At 52.4% G+C, this 20,062-nt stretch overlaps 1 long non-coding RNA gene across 4 annotated transcripts in view; it reads left to right on the forward strand.

Annotated features, from left to right (window-relative positions):
• Positions 1–20,062, forward strand: part of LOC128775342 (uncharacterized) — a 219,396-nt gene that overhangs the window by 144,877 nt on the left and 54,457 nt on the right. For 3 of the 4 annotated variants that reach the window (XR_008420068.1, XR_008420070.1, XR_008420067.1), the window contains exon 3: positions 3,776–3,907. This is a non-coding gene — a long non-coding RNA (uncharacterized LOC128775342). Of the gene's footprint in view, positions 1–3,775; positions 3,908–8,634; positions 9,954–20,062 lie in introns of those variants that run through there. The other variant, XR_008420069.1, reaches the window with a different exon arrangement.

A 20,062-nucleotide genomic window follows, 5' to 3' on the forward strand; every position in this document is an offset into this window, starting at 1 on the left:
GGATAATGATGGCACATAGACCCTGAGAATAACCAGGTGTTAGTCAAGCACTTGCTCTGAACCAGGCGCCTTACTTAGCTCATCTCCTGAATGCATCCTTGCCCCAGCCCGCAAAGGTAACTGCTCTTATGAGTCCTGATTAACACGTGGTGATCAGAGGGGTCAAGTAAACTGCCCAGGGTGCACAGCTATTAGCTGGTAGGACTAGCTCGGACCCCAGCAGCCTGTGTCCTGAGTGCACATGTCACCTCTGCGTTCAGCCCTGCTGGACCTCATAGAATTGGGGGCAACACTGATAATACCTCTGATGTCCTTCTGGATCACTGCTGGGGCCCCGTGCGGAGCCAGGCTGGAGGCTTTCACCGGCTTGTCTGGCTTTGCTGACTTTCCAGGAGAGTCCTTTCCCCAGGCCTTTTCCAGAGGGAGTAAACACATCCCAAGGCTGGCGCCTGCTCTCAGGGGCTTCCTGGGGACAGCTGTCCCGTCCTCTACTTCTGCAGGTGCCGTAGTCCACCTCGGTGGCATTTTGATGATTTCCAAGTCAGGGATCCCTGTGTAGTCTTTCATTTCACGGCCAGCTCTCTCTCCTGCCAAGCAGCCCAGGGCCCCCACCTCCAAGTGGCTGGTCCTGGCTGCCGTCAGCGTACCCAGTTGGCTCCATTGCCCAGGCAGCATATAAGTGGCATTCGAGGCCAAATGACCCGATGATATGCTCCCGATCGTTAGTTATTCAGTGCTGTAGGTTATACCCTGTGCCCTCACCTTCCTGTCGGAGACAGGAAGATGATATGGCCCTGCCTCTGGGTTGTAGAGCAGAGGACCCCTGGGCACAGGACACACTTGCAATTCCACTGGCAGAGCCAGGGAGGGCCCTGAGCACAATAGGAGAGGGCCCGTCTCTGTGCCCCAGTCTGCCTCTCACTTCCTCGGGACCTTGGGGTCGTGGGCACTCTGATTCCTTATTCATTTGGACACAGCATTGGGCCCCAGCAGTGATCCCAGGCCACATCAGGGAAGCGTTATCAGCATCCTAAGAAAGCCCAAGGCCCCCTGGTTCAGATGCAGGGTATCTCTGTCACCTGCAGAGCAGGTTAATGTCCCGTCCTTGAGACAGAGTGTCAGGCAGGACGTTCGTTCTGGGAGTAGCAGCCGCCTCATCCAGGCCCCAGCACAAGCGACGTGTCAGACTTCCCTAAGCACCCAGCTCTCTCTTCTGCTGCCATTGATGGATTCCTGAGGAGTAGCCAAGAGACTTCTGTCACCCTGTGCTGGACCGGTCCCCTTTATCCCTGGCTTGTCTCTGTGGGTGGGAAGTGACCACACCGGCTGTCAGGCTCAGTGCCTTGAGGCAGGACTGTGACCGTCCCCACCTTGACCGCCCTGGCCGGCGCACGACTCCCCACCCCCGGCTCTGGCAGCCAGCACCTGGCTGGACTGGCCCCTGGGAGAAACTTGGAAGTTCTGGTTCCTCATTTTCCACGGAACATTGCTCTGTGCGTGTGGTTTAAAACGGTAATTAAAAACATTCATCAATTTGGTTGCCTTGGAAAGAGGTTCTTGTTCCGCAGGAGCTGATGCGTATTACCGCCGCTGTTCTCTCCAGGAGGAAGCAGTGAGCTTGCAAAGCGGTGATTCGGCTGCGGAGTCACGACTGGGTGTCGGGCAGCCTCCGTAGCCCCTCCGACCGTTAGTTTCCAGGTCTGTAAGATGGAGATGGGGCTCATGCTGTGCCCTGCCGTCCTGGGGTCATGGTGAGTGCTCGGGGTGGTCCTGTGGGGATATGCCTCGGCAAGGTGCCCTGTACCGATGGTGCTTGTAAATGACGCCGTTAGCTTGATCCAGTACGGTTCTCTCCTGCCTTCCTGTCCGTAGAGCACCTCTCGTGCGTACCGCCGTTTACTGCTGGAGGCACAGCCGGAGGATGGCTGAGTGTTAACCCACTGCACGGATTCCCAGGGCTTCGCTTGTTCCCTTGGCCCCAAGGACCGAGCCCCTACACCAAGTCATCGTGCTGAGACAGGAGGAGGGGAGGCCTTTTCCTCGTTACTGGGAGGAGACTACGAAGTTAAGACCCGAGCATTTGCTTAAATGGCGTTCATAATAGTGGACATTTCTGAGTATTCACAACAGGTCCGGCCCCATGCTAAGCTCTGCAGAGGCTCTCACTTGACACTAACAAACCTTTAAGGGGCACCTGGGTGGCCCAGTCGGTGAAGCGTCCAACTTCAGCTCAGGTCGTGATTTCACACTCCGTGAGTTCGAGCCCCGCGTCGGGCTCTGTGCTGACAGCTCAGAGCCTGCAGCCTGCTTCCTCTCCCTCTCTGTTCCTCCCCTGCTTGCATTCGGTGTCTCTCTGTCTCTCAAAAATGAATAAACGTTAAGATGAGAAACTGAGGCTCAGAGAGTAACTTGCTCCAGCCCCTAAGAAGGCTCTGGTAGACCTGGGATGCCAATCCAGGTGGTCTAACAACCAGGGAGCTGGGCTCTTGCCCTCTCCAGGGAATAAGGTGAATGCATTTTGACAGTAAGGCACAAAAGTGCCTTAAAAATAGGGAGGCGCCAGTAGCTGGAGCGTAGATGTGCCCAGGAGGGCTTCCTTATGAGCGGGTTGCCAGTCAAGGGACTTCCCTGAGTGCTGGGGGTTGAGCCCCTTTTGGTGGGTGCTGGGTGCTGGGGCTGGACGGACGGGCAAGCCCAGCACCTGGTGGAAGGAGACAGGCACTCCTGGGCTTGCAGAACTGCTGTGGGTCCGTCTGCGATACTAACACGTCCAGGGGAGGAGTGTGACAACCAGGGGGCCTCAGAGAAGCAACCTGTGACCAAATTTTTCCTGGAGGAGAGAGAAGGAGTGGACAGTGGGGAATCCAAGCCACCTGGCCTCTGCTGTGGCTGTGGGGTGAGCGTGTTTCTCCAGCTGTTCCCCCACTTGAGGGTAAATGCACAATTTGTCAGTCTTATTCTGAGCCTGTGTTCACTAGCTCCATCTTCTTGGTGATTTGGCGGCCAGGGTGCCGGGGGTCTTTGGGGTACAAGAGGGAGGTCTGGAACGGGGAGAATCACTCCGTTGTAAATGTGATTTGGCTCTGCTTCAGGTGCCTTAGGAGGGCCCTCCAGAGCTGGTAAGACCAGCAGCGGCCCCCTCGCCCCTTTCCCCCAGCCCTTTGGGCCGATTATCAGTTAGGATAAGAATCCCTGGTGAAGCTACATTTTTTGTTCCCTGAGTAATGCATGATGTCTACCGATCACATGTTACCAGATGACAGTGTTGAGCTCAGATAAAGCTTACATCGAAGTTAATCTGACACAGCTTCCAGGGTTCATATTACCCCCATCATCTGTGCAATGGGCTGGGCATCCGGGGACAGGACATTCTCAGAATGGAGTTACTGGGTGTGTTTCTCATTTCCCTCTACCCAGACTTCCTGGACTCAGGTGAATGGAAAAGCTTTAGCGGGGGAGGAAAACGTGATCGATCAGCCAGGGCTTTGGAGTCAGGAAGACCTGACTTTCAGTTCTGGCCTGGCCTCTTAGGTGACTTCTGAAATATGGAGCCATCGAAACTGGTCTTATAGGATTAAATGGCTTAATGCAGTGGAATGTCTAACACGGTGCTTGGCACATAGTGGTTGCTCAGTAAATGTCTGCTCTTCTGAAGTTTCTCATTTAGCATGTATTAATATGCACTTGGTAGTTTTTCACAGGATTGAAACATCTCATCCATTTTGTATAAGCATTAATACTAATAATTCTCGGTCCTTTTCTTGCATGTTTACAGAATCCTGTCCTACCTGAGATTTTGGTGCCTTCAATCTGAAAAAAATACGCATCCCTCTGGTACTCTAGAGGAACTTGAGAACAGTCCTTCCCTGAACTAAAGCCACACCATTGTGGGATTTGGAGACTAAAGGTAAGAGGTTTCTTCTCTTGAGCTTTATGGAGCAAAAAAAAAAAAAAAAGGCCTCGGGAATCGGTGATCTCCTGCAACACAAGTTGGGGTGTGGTTCTTGACTTCTTGGCCTCGCTTCCTGTGCTGGTTTGAGAAGCTGGCTTCCCGTAATCTCACCTTGACACACGGGACCTGGTTCTCGGTGTTCAGGGGCCTCAGTGCTGTGCTTTTGGAGCTCTCCCTCTGGCCCTGGCCGAGGACGGAGCCCACCACCTCCTAGGGGGGCTACCCCAAGCCTTTCCTCCTGGCAGAAGGTGACGGGTGCTCTGGCTGTCCTGCTGAGACGTGCGGGGACGGCACCGGAGGAGCGTGAGGAAGTGCGTGGGGAGCAAAGCTCCTTTTGGGGCTGCCTGCTTCCCGCCTCCGTACATTGAATGCTCGGTCACACCAAGCCAGAGGCTGCCTCGGGGGAAGGAAGAGCTGAAAGCCTGGGATTCGGGCAGACCCCAGTTTTCCTGATTTTGCCACTTGCCTCGTCTCGGGTGAATCTCTCAGCTGCTCCCAGCCTCGGTTTCCTCATTTGTAAGATAGGGATCGTATTAGCTCTTGCCTCAAGAGGATGTCGTGGGTATTGAATGAGATAGTGGAGATAGTTCAGCCGGCTGCCTGGCATGGAGGAGGAAATGCTCCAAAACAGGAGGGTGTTTTTTTTTTTTCTTTTAAGTTTATTTATTTATTTTGAGAGAGAGAGAGAGAGAGAAAGAGAGCAAGCACATACGCAGGGGAGGCGCAGAGAGAGAGAATCCCAAGCAGGCTCCACACAGCGCAGAGCCCAGTGTGGGGCTTGAACTCACAAACTGTGAGATCATGAACTGAGCAGAAACCAAGAGTCACATGCTTAATGGACTGAGCCCCCCAGGAGCGCTAGGGTTTTGTTTTTTTAATTCATTAACTATACTGTGTACGGTTCCTTCCAGGCAGCAGGCTATTTTGAAGTCCGTGGTCTGCTCTTGTCTCTGCCTTTCACCTACCGCCAGGTCTGTCTGGGCAATGGCTTGTGCATGCTACACAGACAACCCCTTACCCGTGCAGAGTTGATTACTTCCTCTTCCAGACTGTCGCCGGCGCTCTAGGGCGTGCTTCCCTCATACCACGTCATTCTCTCCCCCACCCGAGCCTGTGCCCCCAGTCACTGGTGAGAGAAAAAGACCATCTTACCCATCCCGACACCACCCCTGACACTCTTGTGGATGTTGAAAGGACAAAAGGAATGAATAATTGAAAAGGAGGAAGCAGAGAGTAAGAGAAAGAGAGAGAGAACCAAAAGAAGAAAGTTTCTAAAGACTGACAACAAAGAAAGAGGTCAGTTGAAATAAAAACAAAACAAAAAAACCCGCAAGATGTTGAAAAGAATAAGTCACATAGAAAAAAGGAAACCTGATCCAAGTGGGGGCTTGTGAGAAGACAGGTAGGAAGTCAGGCTGACAGGATAGCAGGGGATGGTGTTCATATGCTCCTGGTGTCTTTTCTCTTGTGTCTTAACTGTGTCCCGGGTGCATTTGTATCTCTGATCTCCTGTGTCCCCGGCAGTCCCGTGACATACATGACGGTGAGCGGGAGACCCTGCTCTTCACCCAGTGTGGGGGGACCGACACACATCTGGGTTCTCCAGACTCCCCACGGGCATGGAGGGCACAGAGGGGCTCTTGTCCACTGGGGAGGCTTTGCAGAGAGGGTGCTGCAGCCTGAGGCTCTTGGAAGGCGCATGTCAGTAGGAGCCGAGCTGCTTTGCGGTTGGGAAGCGCCCGCATCCTGTGCTCAGCACCCCAGTGCCCTCCTATCCCGCATTTCCACGTCAGGATCCGATTTCCCACTTTGGGGACGGAACTCGTCTGCACCGAGTGCAGCTGACAGGCCTCCTGTGGAAGCTGTCGTGTGCTCCTTGGTCCTTGTGCATTCAGCCAGTCCTTGCGTTTTGCTTCCGGAGCCCCCGCTCCTGATCCGGGCGGCCGACTTTGGAAGCAGGACTAGTGCAGGTGCCTCTTCTGCGGTCACTGTTTTTCCCGTGGCACCTGGAATTAGGGCTGGTGTTCCAGCTGTTCCAGCTGTTCCATTCGAGGGACAGGGGATGACGGGTCTCCAGTCGCTGGGTAGGGGGAGCTGGGAGACGCATTGAGCCGTCTCTTATGGCCGTAGCCACGGCAGAAGTGAGCAGCGTCGCCTGCATTCTGTGGACAGAGGAGAGGCTGGACCGATCTGTCTGGGATGATGGGAAAGGAATTTCCCCAGAACTCAGCTGTTGGGAGCACGTGGAGGGAGCAGGAGGCCGTGCTGGGGCTCGGAGGTGCACCGTCCTGAACGGGTCCGGGCAGGGCTGCTCTGTGCCAGGGGCTCTGAGAAAGGCGTCAGCACCGTGCTTGTGCATGTGGTTCTGCCCATCCTGAAGGCACTGCTGTTCCACTGGGGGCCCGCCCACCTGCACCCCTGCCTTCCGTGAGCCTGCCGTGGAACAGAGATCCCACAGTATACCTGCATTCTCGCTGCTCCCCCCCGCCACGCCCCCTGTGACCATGGACAGGTCCTTTCCGTTCTCCAAGTTCTCGTTTCTCAGCCGCAGAATGGACCAGCCCCACCTCGGGTTGGTCTTGAGGATCCCAAAGCTGGCCTGAGAAAATGCTCAGCAAAAAAGGGAGCCCTTATTACTGGCTTCTCCTCCACTTCCTTCCTCACCTGTCTGCTTCTGACAGGTTATCCTCTCATCCCGGCCCTTCCTTGGACATGCACACAGGCTTGACTTCTTCCCTCTGACCCTCACCTTGCTCTTCTGGACTCCTCCCCTGGCACCAGCGCCCCCTGGGAGCACCTCCCGGCTCCTTCCTGATTGGTATTCTCAAGCTGCCCCCTGACCCTGACTTTTGGGGAGAGGGCATCTGAGAGCTCGTGCCTGCGTGCCTGCCTGCCTGCCTGCCTCACCGTGGGCACGAGCCCACCCTGGTCTTCTCTAGCCACAGGCTGCTTCCTGTGTTCACTGCCTGCAGCGCCACAGGAACTCTTGGCCCACTTGGGACTCTGGGCTTGAAACAGAAACGTTTTTTCAGAACACCTCTGCTATTAGCCCATTTTACTATTACTCTGTTTCTTGTGGTTTCATATTGAGGTTTTTGGCTCATTGCATTTGACCTGGAGTTTATTTTTAGTAGTGAAGACAGAGTTCAGTTAATGTCAAAATGTGAGGGCAAATGCAGAAGAGGGATTCGTAAGTCTAGGGGAAAATGCACCTAATTTTGTTTTTTTATGATAATATCTGCCACACCAGCAGACGCTGAGCTTCCCCAGTGATGCTACCGTGGGCTTAGGCCGAGGCAGTGCCTGGTGTCCGGGCTATCCCCTGAACACGAAAGTGCTTCTGGGACTCTCTCGGTCCCACCAGTCCAGCAGCTGGCCACACAGATGGACAACCACTACAGTTATCGTTATGCGTGATAATTATTGTGATTATTATTAAAGGCCAGGCTTTGTAACTTCGGCTCTTATTATCTCCCCCGTGGGCTTCATTGTCTCCAGAAGCAGCATACAACTTTCTTGAATATCATCTCTTTCCCCTGCACTGGAAATATTTTCTGAGGAGGCTATGGGTCTTGCCCTCTGTGTCTAGTCCCAGCTTTTGGCATCGGGACAGGAGTGCAGGACGTGCATGGGCAGTGTTTTCTCAGGCTGACTGAATTTGAGGTGCTTGGAGTTTGGGCCAGAGAGTCGGAAACAACGTAAAAAGTACTCCTCTTTCTTTCTTTTGTTTTTGCTTTTTTTTTTTTAGATTTGAGCATCTTTTTAAAAATATTTTTTTAATTATTTTTAAAAATTTAAATCCAAGTTAGTTAACATGTAATATAATATAATAATGTTTGCAGGAATAGAATTTCGTGATTCATCAGTTACGTATAACACCCAGTGCTCATCCCAACAAGTGCCCTCCTTCGGGCCCCTTGCCCATTTAGCCCTTCCCTCCACCCAACACCCTGCCAGCAACCCTCAGTTTGTTCTCTGTATTTAAGAGTCTCTTACGGTTTGTCCCCCTCCCTGCTTTTATGTTATCTTTGCTTCCCTTCCCTTATGTTCATCTGTCTTGTATCTTAAATTCCACATACGAGTGAAGTCATATGATACTTGTCTTTCTCCGACTTTTTTCACTTAGCATAATACCCTCCAGTTCCACCCACATTGTTGCAAACGGCAGGATTTCATTCTTTCGATGGCTGGAAAGTACTCCTCTTTCGAGGGCCCCCCGGTCTGCTTTGGGAAACATGATAAGCACTGCCATGCGCTTACGGACTTTCAGTTTGTAAAGTTCTCCCTCGTCTTTTCTCCTGTCTTTTCGTCCACGACTATTTACTCAGAACCTGCAGCATCCCAGTGCGCAGGGTGCTCAAGTGTAAAGGAGGGAAGAGCCACCTTTATTTCTTGCCCTGAAAGAAATCTGGAAACGGAGACTGGCCGTCTGGATCCCCTGGTCGTGGACCGCTTACCGGTGCCACCCCAAATCCGTATGTTGAAACCCTAATCCCGAATGCAATGGCCTCAGGAGGTGGGGCCTCTGAGAGGTGATGAGGTCATGAGGGTGGAGCCCTCACAATGCGATTAGTGTTCTTATAAAAGGACCAGAGAGAGAGAGAGAGAGAGAGAGGGACAGGCTTCTCTCCACTCTCTGCAGTGTAAGGCCACAAACCGGAAGACTGTCTTTTGCACACCAGGACCTGAAATCTGCCAGCACGTCTTGGATGTCCAGCCGCCAGGACCGGGAGAGATGAATGTCTGTCATCTAAGCCACCTGCTCTGAGTGGCATCCTGTGAGAGCAGGCTGAGCAGAGACCGGGACGCCGTATTTCACAGATGAGTGGACTGCAGACTCAGAGAGGTGGTGTTGGTGAGGCCTCCCTGCTGCCTGCTGCATCTCAAGTTCGAACGTGCATCTTCCGAATCCGAATCTGACCTGCAGCCTGTCTGGACTGTCTCTTTGCGGCCCCTCACCTCCGCATCTGTGTGTCCGTGTGCCCCTCTCCCGTGATTTTTCTCTGCCGTCTTCCTTTCCCCGTCTCCCAGATTTTTCTTCTGAAGATGAGGGTCTTTCTCTCCCCAGTGCCTCTTGGGGGAAAGGGATGAGGGGATCACGGGGCTGCTCTGTGGCTGCTGCCCGGGTGGAGGTCTCCCTCTCCGAGTCCCCCTCCCCAGCACCTGCTGTGGTGGCCCTGGCAGGATACAGCCACTCCTCCCCATCCTCCTACCCTGGTCCGCATCCCCACCGTGAGCCGGGTGGTGCCCCAGCTCTGCGGAGACAACAGTGGATAAACACACTGGGGGAGATAGCATTCAAACAACTGTATTTGTGTAGTGTTATGGACTAAATGTCTGTACGCTCTCTACCCTACCCCCAGTGTGGCTGTTTTTGAGCACAGGGAGTACGGAAGCTTACTCGAGGGTGAGGCCCTGGTCTGATAGGCTTAGTGTCTTTCTAAGAAGAGAGGTGGCAGAGCTCGTGGGAGAGCCGCACCTCGTGTCTCGTGAGGACGTAGCAAGAAGGTGGCTGTCTGTCCGCGGAGAAGAGAGCTCTCACCAGAGACCGAAGGGGCCAGAACCTTGGCCTCAGACTTCTTGCCTCCAGAGCTGCGAGAAAATAAATGTCTGCTGTGCAAGCCACGTGGCCTCTGGAGTTTAGTTACGCAGCCCGAGCAGTCTAAGATGCATGGTGGACGCACGTCTTGGGCCACAGGCCACAGGCTGTACGGAGGTTTGATTGCCTTGGCCCCAAAGCTCCTCTTTACGTGTCGGGTCCTGGCCGACAATTTTGAACCTTCACAGTCCCATCTTTAAAGTAAGGTGTCCGGTTGGTGTGCCTGGGTGGCTCAGTCCGTTAAGCGTGCGACTTCGGCTCAGGTCATGATCTCATGGTTCATGAGTTCGAGCCCCGCGTCGGGCTCTGTGCTGACAGCTTGGAGCCTGGAGCCCGCTTGGGATTCCGTGTCTCCCTCTCCCTCCGCCCCTCCCCTGCTCGTGCTCTGTCTCTGTCTCTCTCTCTCTCAAAAATAAGTAAACATAAAAAAATATTTAAATGAGGTGCCCAGTGGAGTGACCATAAGAGCTATTCTCTGTTCTGTCTGTCCTGGCACAGGTTTCCCTAAGCCCCGCCCCGCTGACAGTTCTCACTTTGTGTCTTTCTTGCTCGCACAAGATCCGCTCTTTACCGAACACTCCCGTGGTCATGGCATCAGGCGCCTGGGAGTCGAGGCAGCCCTGGAGTCCCGGTCTTGCTCTTTGTGACCCACGGGGCTGCCTCGCGTCTCAGATCCGCTCCCCGTGTCGCAGGAGCTACTCACGTCAGTCGCGTGTGCCTTCTCGCAGCCCGCCCGTCTGCTTCCTCCCGACGTGGCTGAGCACTGGGGGTCCTACTAGTTGCGATTAGGCACCGCTAACAGGGTGCTGCCTTCAGGGGAGTAGTAGTGGTGTTGGGTGGGGCACGAACACCAATAATACAGTAGTAACGCACATGTATTATTCATAGCGTTCCCAACACTTTCCATGTATTATCTCATTTTTCAGAACATGTGAGGGGGTGGAGGTTCAGTAACACACCCTGGACGGCAAATGAAGGCATCTTCCCATGGAATGTGTGCGACGCACAGATTAGTACTATGTGCTTTTGCATCATTTCAAGCCCTTTTTATTTTCTAACTTGAGGCTGATATCCAGGAGCTTTTACTAACGAGAGAACCGTTAGCTGAATCGAAGTAAGAGCTCCACCTCCTGGGTCGGTCCATCCCAGTGGGTCTCTCGGTGCCTCTTACCCCGGACGGCCCCTGTTCCCTCCCGGATGCTTCCCAGCTTGGGCACCAGATTCTCTCCAGTGAGAAACCCTTCCTGCCCTGTTCCTCTGGGATCCGGGTTTGTCCGGGGGACTGGCTCCGGTGGGTTTTCTCCTCGGTTTGTAATGAAATAAGTGACAGAGCCCCACATGGCACACAGCTGTCTTGTGGCCTGGCTCCTCTGAGATGCGGGTGGTTCCAGAAGCCCTGTGCTGCTGCATTCTGGGCCCCTGTTGTCACTGAGTAATGACCAGCCTACTGGGAATTCTCATTCTTCTGGTCCAGCCGTTTTTCCTCCAGTTGTGTCACTCTTGCAGAATCGGTTGTAGCAGGTGGCTTTGGGAAGAAAACACCCATCCATGGGATAGATGCAAGCTGGCCTGCGGGGTTCCTTTTATCCTCCTGCAAAGATGAAACCTTTATTAAAGTAGAGAATTGATCTGCTCTAGCTTCAGACAGCGTTCAGCCTCAAGGACTCATATGGCCATTTTTCTGCTGTTGCGGAGCTGAGGCACCCTGGCTTCAAGCCTGTGGGAAATGAGATGCATTAAGGAGAAGTTTCATACAAATAAAAATACGAAGGGGTCCCTGGGTGGCTCAGTCAGTTGAACGGCCAACTTCGGCTCAGGTCATGATCTCACGGTCCTTGAGTTCGAGCCCCATGTCAGGCTCTGTGCTGACAGCTCGGAGCCTGGAGCCTGCTTTGGATTCTGTGTTCCGCCCCTCTCTCTGTCCCTCCCCAACCCGCTCTCTCAAAAATGAATAAATGTTAAAAAAAAAAAAGTAAAAAGAGTAATAATAAGAGGAAAAAAGATAATTTAAGCACCATCCTCTCTGATCTTGCTTCTTCCCTGGTGGACTGGGGGGCAATTGAGACCATAACTGGCCATGTGGGGGAGGGGTATGGGAAGGGTCCCGGGAAGGAGACGCGAGCCCTGGTCTCTGCTTCACCACTGGGAAGAAGGCTCTTGGATGCTTCTGAGCCTCAGTTTCCTCCTCTGCAGAGTGAGCTGTTCTGAGGACCAAATGACATTGTTGCCTGGCTCCTCAAAGACACCTGAGATGCTCCGCCCCCGGCCACTGAGCTGAAGGGTTCGTTGGCCATTCGCTACGGGCCTTCGGAACCCGATGGTCTCCAGCGATAAGTGAAAGCAGCCACTGGCTGGCTGCCAGAGTTCCTCCCAGGTTACACAGGCCACGTTCACACCAGTTCCCTTCCAGGCCGATAACGTTTTCCAGAGTTGAATGGGAACACTGTAAGACGGTCATCACAGGAGCAGAAATGCAGGGAAATATTCCACATGTCATAATTTGTTACCTATACCCCCTGTGCGTCCACTCCCCCGTGCCTATCCTTCACACACATTTTTTTAACAGACTTTATTTTTAGAACAGTTGTACGTTTTACCAGAAAATTGTGACAGCCTTTCTGAATGGTCTCATATACCCCACAGTCAGTTTTCCCTGGTAGGAACCTTTTACGTTACTGTGGCACATTTGTTACGATTAATGACCAATATCGATGCATTATAGTTAACTATCATTTATACTTTTTAGATTGCCTCCGTTTTTACCTGATGCCCTTTTACTTCTAAGGATTCCATCCAGTATACTATACTACATCTAGTTGCTATGTTTCTTTAGGTTCCTCTTGGCTGTGACAGTTTCTCAGACTTCCCTTATTTTTGATGACCTTGACAGTTTTGAAGCGTACTGGCCAGGTACTTTGTAGATTGTCCCTCAGCTAGGATTCATTCGCCTGATGTTTTTCTCAGCAGTAGACTGGGATAATGGCTTTGGGAAGGAAGACCCCGGGGGCAGAGTGCTGTTTTCATCACATCATTTCAAGGCTGTATGCTACCACCTGAGTAATCACTGTCGATGTTAACCTTGACCACCATTTGTCAGATTTCTCCATTGTAAAATATTCTCCCTCTCCCACCGTCCCCCCCACCCCCACGCGGACAGATGTCACTATATATAGCCCACACTTAGGGAGTGGGAGACTGTGCTACCTCTTGGTGGTGATCTACAGCAACTGCTTGGAATCCTTCTCCGTAGGAGATCTGTCTCCCAGCCCCCACGTCTATGTCTGTGTCTGTGTGTGTGTATGTGTCTACATACATCAGTGTGGCGTCACAGATGTGTATTATATTTATTGTATACTTTGGATTATACTGCAGTAGGACTTCATTCATTGCGTTGCTCGTGTTTTTCCAGCCTTGGCCCCTGGGAGCCCTTCCGGTTGGCTGCCATGACCTTTTGACATACCCCCTCCACCATTAGTTTCACACACCTCCCCTTATCGTGGCAGTTTTTGTTTGTTTGCTTGTTTTTGAGCATTTCCTTACTTTCTGGCCCTACTTCTGTATTTCCTGCCCCAGACGTAGCATCAGCCATTTCCCCGAGGAAATTTCCCCTGGTTTCTTTTGTCAGAGAATGAGATTAGAAACCAAGGCGCGGGTACTAGATGTGCTCCTTGCTACCGGGGTGTCACTGCTCCTAGGCCTTCTCAGGGATAGCGATGAAATACATGTGTGTAGGGGCACCTGGGTGGTTCAGTCCATTAAGTGTCCCACTCTTGATTTCGGCTCAGGTCCTGATCTCATGGTTCGTGAGTTGAAACCCCACGTCGAGCTCTGTGCTGATGGCATTGAACCGGGTTTGGATTTTCTCTCTCCCTCTCTCTCCCTCTCTCTCCCTCTCCCTCCCTCTCCCTCTCTCTCCCTCTCTCTCCCTCTCTCCCTCCCTCCCTCCTTCCCTCCTTCCCTCTCTCTCTCTGCCCCTCCTCTGCTCATGCTCTCTCTCTCAAAATAAAGAAATAAAACTAGAAAAAAAATGTGTGTGTGTGTGTGTGTGTGTGTGTGTGTGTGTGTACTAACTCACATATACCCACATGTGCATAAATATTTGCATGGGTATCCTTATGGATCTATATGAAGCTAACTGAATTCATACTGATGTCCCAGCTCTAACTCATGCACTGTTGAACAGACTTATTTTTTTTCAGCCACATTGGTTGGCAGGGGTGGCGATGAATGGCGAGGTCCAAAAGTCCACGTGGGCAGAAAGCCGTGGCTGAGAACACTGGATTTTTCCCTGTGAGCAGTGTGGTCTCATGAGCAGAAGTGAAGGTGAGCCAGACACAGTGGGACAGAGGCTCAGAAATGTGTACTGCCCAGAATGCTTGTAGACCAGGAAGCTATCACAGGCACACTGGCCTTTGCATAGCTCTTTCTGGGCCTGTGTGCCTTTCCTAGTCTCTTGGCCTTCTTGTCCTGCAGGAAGCTTTTTTCCATGTCACCCCTACTGCTTGGCCTCTCTTTCCACACTCCTAAGCCCCCTGGCTTACCGAATTAGAATGTGCCCCCTCCCTCTCTCCCTCCCTCCCTTCCTTCCTTCCTTCCTTCCTTCCTTCCTTCCTTCCTGTCTCTCCCTGCCTTCCTCTCTCTTTCTCCCTCCCTCCCTCCCTCCCTCCCTCCCTCCCTTTCTTCTTTTTTCCTTCCTCCCTCCCTCCCTCCCTCCCTCCTTTTCCCTCCTCCTTTCCTTTCCTTTCCTTTCCTTTCCTTTCCTTTCCTTTCCTTTCCTTTCCTTTCCTTTCCTTTCCCTTCCCTTCCCTTCCCTTCCCTTCCCTTCCCTTCATCTCCCCTCCCCTCCCCTTTCCCTCCCCTCCCCTCCCTTCCCCTTCCCTTCCCTTTTTTCTTTCCTTTCCTCCTTCCTTCCCTCCTTCCTTTCTTCCTTTCTTTTCCACATCTTCCAAGTAGACCAAACCTTTGAGGGAAGCCCTGTGTCATCTCAGTTGTGACTCACACAGCCCCCGAAGTGAAGGAGAGGCTTCATCCATTCAGCTCCTGAGTTTGTTGGGAAAATAAAGCCGTGGACAAACACATGCCCCTGACTTCTTGGAACCTGATGCTCGCCAAATGAGCATGAAGGCATTCACATACACTGTGGGATGCCCCACCTGGTTTCCTTTTCTGCCAGGTGTCTCTAACTCATTTATCTCCAGGGCCAGGCAGGCAGTGTGAGGGAGTGATGTGGGCCTGGTGGGCACACAGCAGGGATTGGTGGGGAACTGGGAGACACACAGGGCCGATGAGGAACTGGGATACCTGGTGTGACGTACGGGCCGGGCTGCCCAGCTTGGGTCTGTGCCTGACTAGTTGTTTGTAAACTTTTTGGCTCTTGCCCCTGTGCATGCCCAGCATAAAGGGAGTGGTGGCCAGCCCGCGGTTTCTGGTTCCAGCCCGGGAGGACCGCTGGCCCAGTGTGGCCAGATCTGATGGCTCCGAGGGGACTGCAGGCCTTGGAGGGAGGAGGGCCCCGCCCCTGCCATTTGCCCCCTGTTCCTGACATGGTCACCGCGGCAACTCTTCCTCCCCTTGGCAGCAGCATGTGGTCCTGTGCCAACAGTGGCTTCCAGTTTGCAGGCGTGTTTTTTTGGTCCCACACTCTGGGAACCAGCCTCACTGGCTGTTCTAGGAGATGACACCCCAGCCAGGACCCCCACAGGCCCCGCCAGACTTCTTAGAACCCCACTCTCGCGCCCCATCCCTGAGGGGGCGGGCTGCCTTGGGGTCCTCCTCCTGCCTGTTCAGTAAACGGCTCTTTGTCTGAAATTGTGCCTGTTGAGGCGACTGGTGTGCTTCCTCGTCCCAGATGGGACCCTGATTAACACGCAGGGCGCCTGTCCGTATTTCCCACCCCTGTCTCCTTCGCTCAGCTGAGCTCGAAGCGGGTGACCAAACTTGTGACCCGGGGGCCCCACCACCCACCTGCAAGCCCTTCCTGGAAGGCCTGCTGGCCTGCAGCTTCCACTCACTGCTGGCCGTCCTCACCTCCTGCTGCCTCCCACAGCCACGGGCACTCCCCGGGGTGGGGGGGAGGGTCCGCCGGCAGCCCCTGGTTCACAGCCCGCTGAGCAGGGCGGGCGGCGATGCTCTGGGTTTTCCGCAATGAGCCCTGGTCCCCGGGGTGGGCCAGGCTCCTCTGTGTCCGCAGAGGCGTGTCTCCCCTGCGGGGTGGAAACAGCCTTGTCAAAATGAACCAGGGCAGTGCTGACGGGAAAGTGAGGCCAGTGTGGGGAGGGCACATGGGCCGGTGCTTGCCAGGGGGTTTCCTCCCTGCCGATACCCCGCAGGAGGCTGCTTCTGGCACGCTTCCTGCGACCCTGCACCCCCCGCCCCCACAGCCACTCACTGAAGAGTGTCGCCTTTGTGCCAGAACAGCCCTCCTCCCAGGATTTTCCCCTTGCCCCCTGCCCCAGCACCATCGACTGAACTCGCCCTCCTTACAGGGCTTGGCGATAACCCTTTCGTCACTCCACCGCCGAACCCGTATGTTCCTTGGGGTGCAGTGTGGTGGATGATAAATCGTGATATTCCTCGGTCTTTCTGATTGATAGTGATCATTATGACGGTCACCTGTGTCCAAAACCGGCCTTCTTCGTACATGCATTCCATTTTCCTGGCGTTGCTTTACACGTTACCTTCCTCATTCAGGACCTTCCAGAACGGGCTGTGTGGATTTATCGGGGGTGCGTATTAGTTTGCCAGGGTGGCTGTAACAAAGTACCACCGACAAGGTGGCTCAAAACAGGAGAAATGTGTTCTCAGACAGTTGTGCAGATCAGAAGCCAGGAGGCAAGATGGTGGCAGGACCGTGTTCCCTCTGAAGGTTCTAGGGAAGAATCCTTCCTCTCCCCCTAGCATGTGGTGATGTCTGCCAGTCATTGGCCATCGTTGGTTTGTAGCTGCACCTCCCCTTGTCTCTGTCTCCATCCTCATTTGGGCTTCTCTCTGGTGTGTCCGTGTTCAAATTTCCCTTTTCTTAAAAGGATCAGGTCCATCCTAATCGCAGATGACCTCACCTTAACTTGATTACTTCTGCAAAGACCCTATTTCCAAATGAGGTCACATTCACACGTACCGGGAGGTAGGACTCCAATATATCTTTCTGGGGACACAGTTCAACCCCAAACAGGGTATACGAAGAAAACGTTATAGCTTCTATTTTTGTTTGTTTTATTCCTTTTTTAGAAAATATCTTAATTTCTTTTTAACGTTTGTTCATTTCCGAGAGACAGAGACAGAGCATGAGTCTCTGAGTGTGAATCCAAAGCAGACTCCAGGCTCTGAGCTGTCAGCACGGAGCCCGACGCGGGGCTCGAACCCACGAACCGTGAGATCATGACCTGAGCTGAAGTCGGATGCTTAACCGACTGAGCCACCCAGGTGCCCCGAAAACGTCTTCATTTTTGTAAGCTCCATAGTATCCAGGCATTTATGTATATAAATGAAAAAAAAATACTTATGCAGAATTTGGGGGCTGTGCTCAAACACGAGTGTTGAGAACATACTCAAAAGACACACACACATACACACACACACACACTCATCAGGCCACTGGTCTGACTTATAGACTGGCCCAGTCACAGTCAACTTGGGCTGCTGTAACAAAATACCGTATGTAGACTGGGTGGCTTAAATAGCAGGGAACTAATTTTCACACAGTTCTGAGACTAGGGATCCCAACATCAAGGTGTGACTGATTCAATTTCTGGTGAAGTATCTGTTCCTGGCAGGTAGATGGGTACCTTCCTGCTGTGTCCTCGTAGAGAGAGCGAGCGAGAGAGAGAGAGAGAGGGAGAGAGAGAACTCAGGCTGTATGGTGTCTCTTATAAGTACATTCATCCTTTTGGAGCCAGGCTCCACCTTTATGACATCATTTATTCCTCATTACCTCCGCGAAGGCCTTTTCTCCAGATACAGTCCCATTGGTGAATGGCACTTCAACATAAGCATTTTTGGGGAGACACAATTCAGTCCGTAGCAGGGCCCACCTTCTGGATTTTATTACACAATCCGCTGCCCTTGGCTCTTGTGAATTACAGAAGAAACCCGAATCCCAGTAGGGCAGATAGACCCTGACTTCAGTTGCAGCTCCCCCTGGCTTTTATCTTGGTGTTTTTCATCACTTTTTATTTCATTTCGTTTTATCATCAGTAGCCGGGTGCCTTAGGCAAGTTCATTACCCTCTCTGACCCTCACTTTCCGCATCTGGGACATGGGGATGATGCCTGCCCGGGGACTTGTTAGCAGCTGCCGACAGTTTCCCCTTCTGACCACCGCTCCCTCCCTGCTGCCCTGCAGCCGTGGCTCCTTTGGGCCTGCCCCAGCAGGGTGGGAGAGTCGTGAGGGGCAGATACTTCGTTCTGGCTTCTGGCGGTCACTGTAGGCACCACCCGCTCTGAGGCCTTGCTGGACCCTGCCTTTCTCAGCCCCTTCATGTATCATCCAGTCGTGGGTCTCGTCTCCCCCTCATGATGTCATTGTCGGTATTGAACCGCCGTTTTGTTTCTTTATGCGTCGAGTGTCTTGCTCTAGGCCAGCTCGTGAAGCAGGCCCGTGGCATCCAGCCAGCTTGTATATAGCAGGTGATCAGTGACTGAGAATTTATTGGGTTTATCGGGTAGTGGAGAAGGGAGGGCTTTGGCCCAGCTGCCAGAGCTTCTTCCCCTTCCTCTCCCTCTCTCCATCTCAAAGGAGGCTGGGGGGAGGGGGGGCAGGATGAGAAGCTCTCCTTCTGCCCTCACTGCCCACTGCCTCAGACACAGTCGACAGGAAGCAAGGTCTCATGATCCTAGACAAGAGCCCCAGCAGTGTCATCACAAGACCATGGGCTTGGAGGTCACATAACACAGTGGGAGCCCTTAGCCTGTCCCTTACTGCTAGCAAGGACTTGGGCAAAAGCCCAGTTTTTCCTTTTTGCAAAATGAAGCTTATTAATAATGGTGCCTGCCTCGTCAGGTGGCAGTGGAGAGGAAATGAGATAACGTGTGTGTGCCCTTCGGACCAGGAAGGTCCAGGCCTGAGGGAGAGACCCAGGCCAGCAGAGCCACTGCTCTCCAGATGAACTCTACACGAGGCTTCCAGAGTGAGTTACTTCCCCTCACTGAGTTTCTGCTCTTTGTACAGGTAGTAATGGTTTTCTCGAAGTTGTTATGAAATGTTACATAAAGTGACATGAAGCGGGTTGTAAAACACAACACAAAGGTTAGTAGTCATTATTAGCAAGTGTGATTGGGAAACTTCATTCCTGCATTGGTATCGTCTGAGATTCGTTACCTTGACATCTGGAGCTGAGGCCCAGTGATGACTGGTACACATGCAAATTGTTGAGTCCTTCCCAAATAGCAAGTGAATATGGCACCCTGCACATTTGTGGGAGTCTTTTGTAGCACACGTGCATGCTGTTGACTGCTGTTTGGCTGGAGCCCTGACCTTCTGAAAAGGTCTCCAACGAACAGATGGACCCACGTTCCTTGTTCCTGTGGCTCCTGCTCACAGCATCTGCCCTGGTGCTGGCGCAGCCATAGCTGGTTTCCTTTGCTCCTGCTTTGGACATTCCAGCGGACTGTAGCGATGGATGTTGGCCAGGGAAAGTGGGCACTCTCATGCACCGCTGGGGGGCCAAGGCGGTGATGAATCAGACCGAGTTTGTTGAAGGAAGCTTTGGCAGGCCCTTAAGGGGCCTCTTAAGGTTTAGAGTGTGTGCGCTTCTGATGAGTCAGTCTGTCTTCTAGAAATAGTAAGACAAGTTGCAAAAGATACTCATTTTCCAGCATTGATAAAATAGCAGAACCTGGAAGACTGATTGACAATGATTGACAATTTCCTACTCAACAGTCACTAAGAAGAGTGAGATGTGCCCTCCTCAGTGCATCAGATCAGGAAGCACTTGTCTGTTGGCTTGTCCCTTTACTGATTATATTGACCTTGATCCCTGGATGAAGGCGGTGTTGGCCAGTTTTCTCCACTATAAAGTTACTATTTTTAAGTATCTTGTCAGGAGATACTTTGAAACTATGTAAATATTGGGTTTCTTATCTTGCTTGTACCTACCTAATTTTAGCACCCATCATTGATTATCTGCTTGAAACTAACTATTCAACTGTTGGTACTTGCCAAACAGTGGTTGTCCATTTCGTCATTATTTCTGTACTTACCAGTTGGGATTCTTTTTTTTTTTTTTTTTTTAATTTTTTTTTTTTTAACATTTTTATTTATTTTTGAGACAGAGAGAGACAGAACATGAACAGGGGAGGGGCAGAGAGAGAGGGAGACACAGAATCCGAAACAGGCTCCAGGCTCTGAGTAGTCAGCACAGAGCCGACGCAGGGCTTGAACTCACGGACGGTGAGATCATGACCTGAGCCGAAGTCGGACACTTAACCGACCAAGCCACCCAGGCGCCCCAGTTGGGATTCTAACGTAAGGAAGAGCTTACTTTTCCACTCAAAGAAATGTAATGATTTGTACTG

The sequence above is a fragment of the Panthera pardus genome, unplaced genomic scaffold (assembly GCF_024362965.1).
Source record: "Panthera pardus isolate Hobbes unplaced genomic scaffold, ASM2436296v1 HiC_scaffold_7, whole genome shotgun sequence".
Taxonomy (NCBI): Eukaryota; Metazoa; Chordata; class Mammalia; order Carnivora; family Felidae; genus Panthera; species Panthera pardus.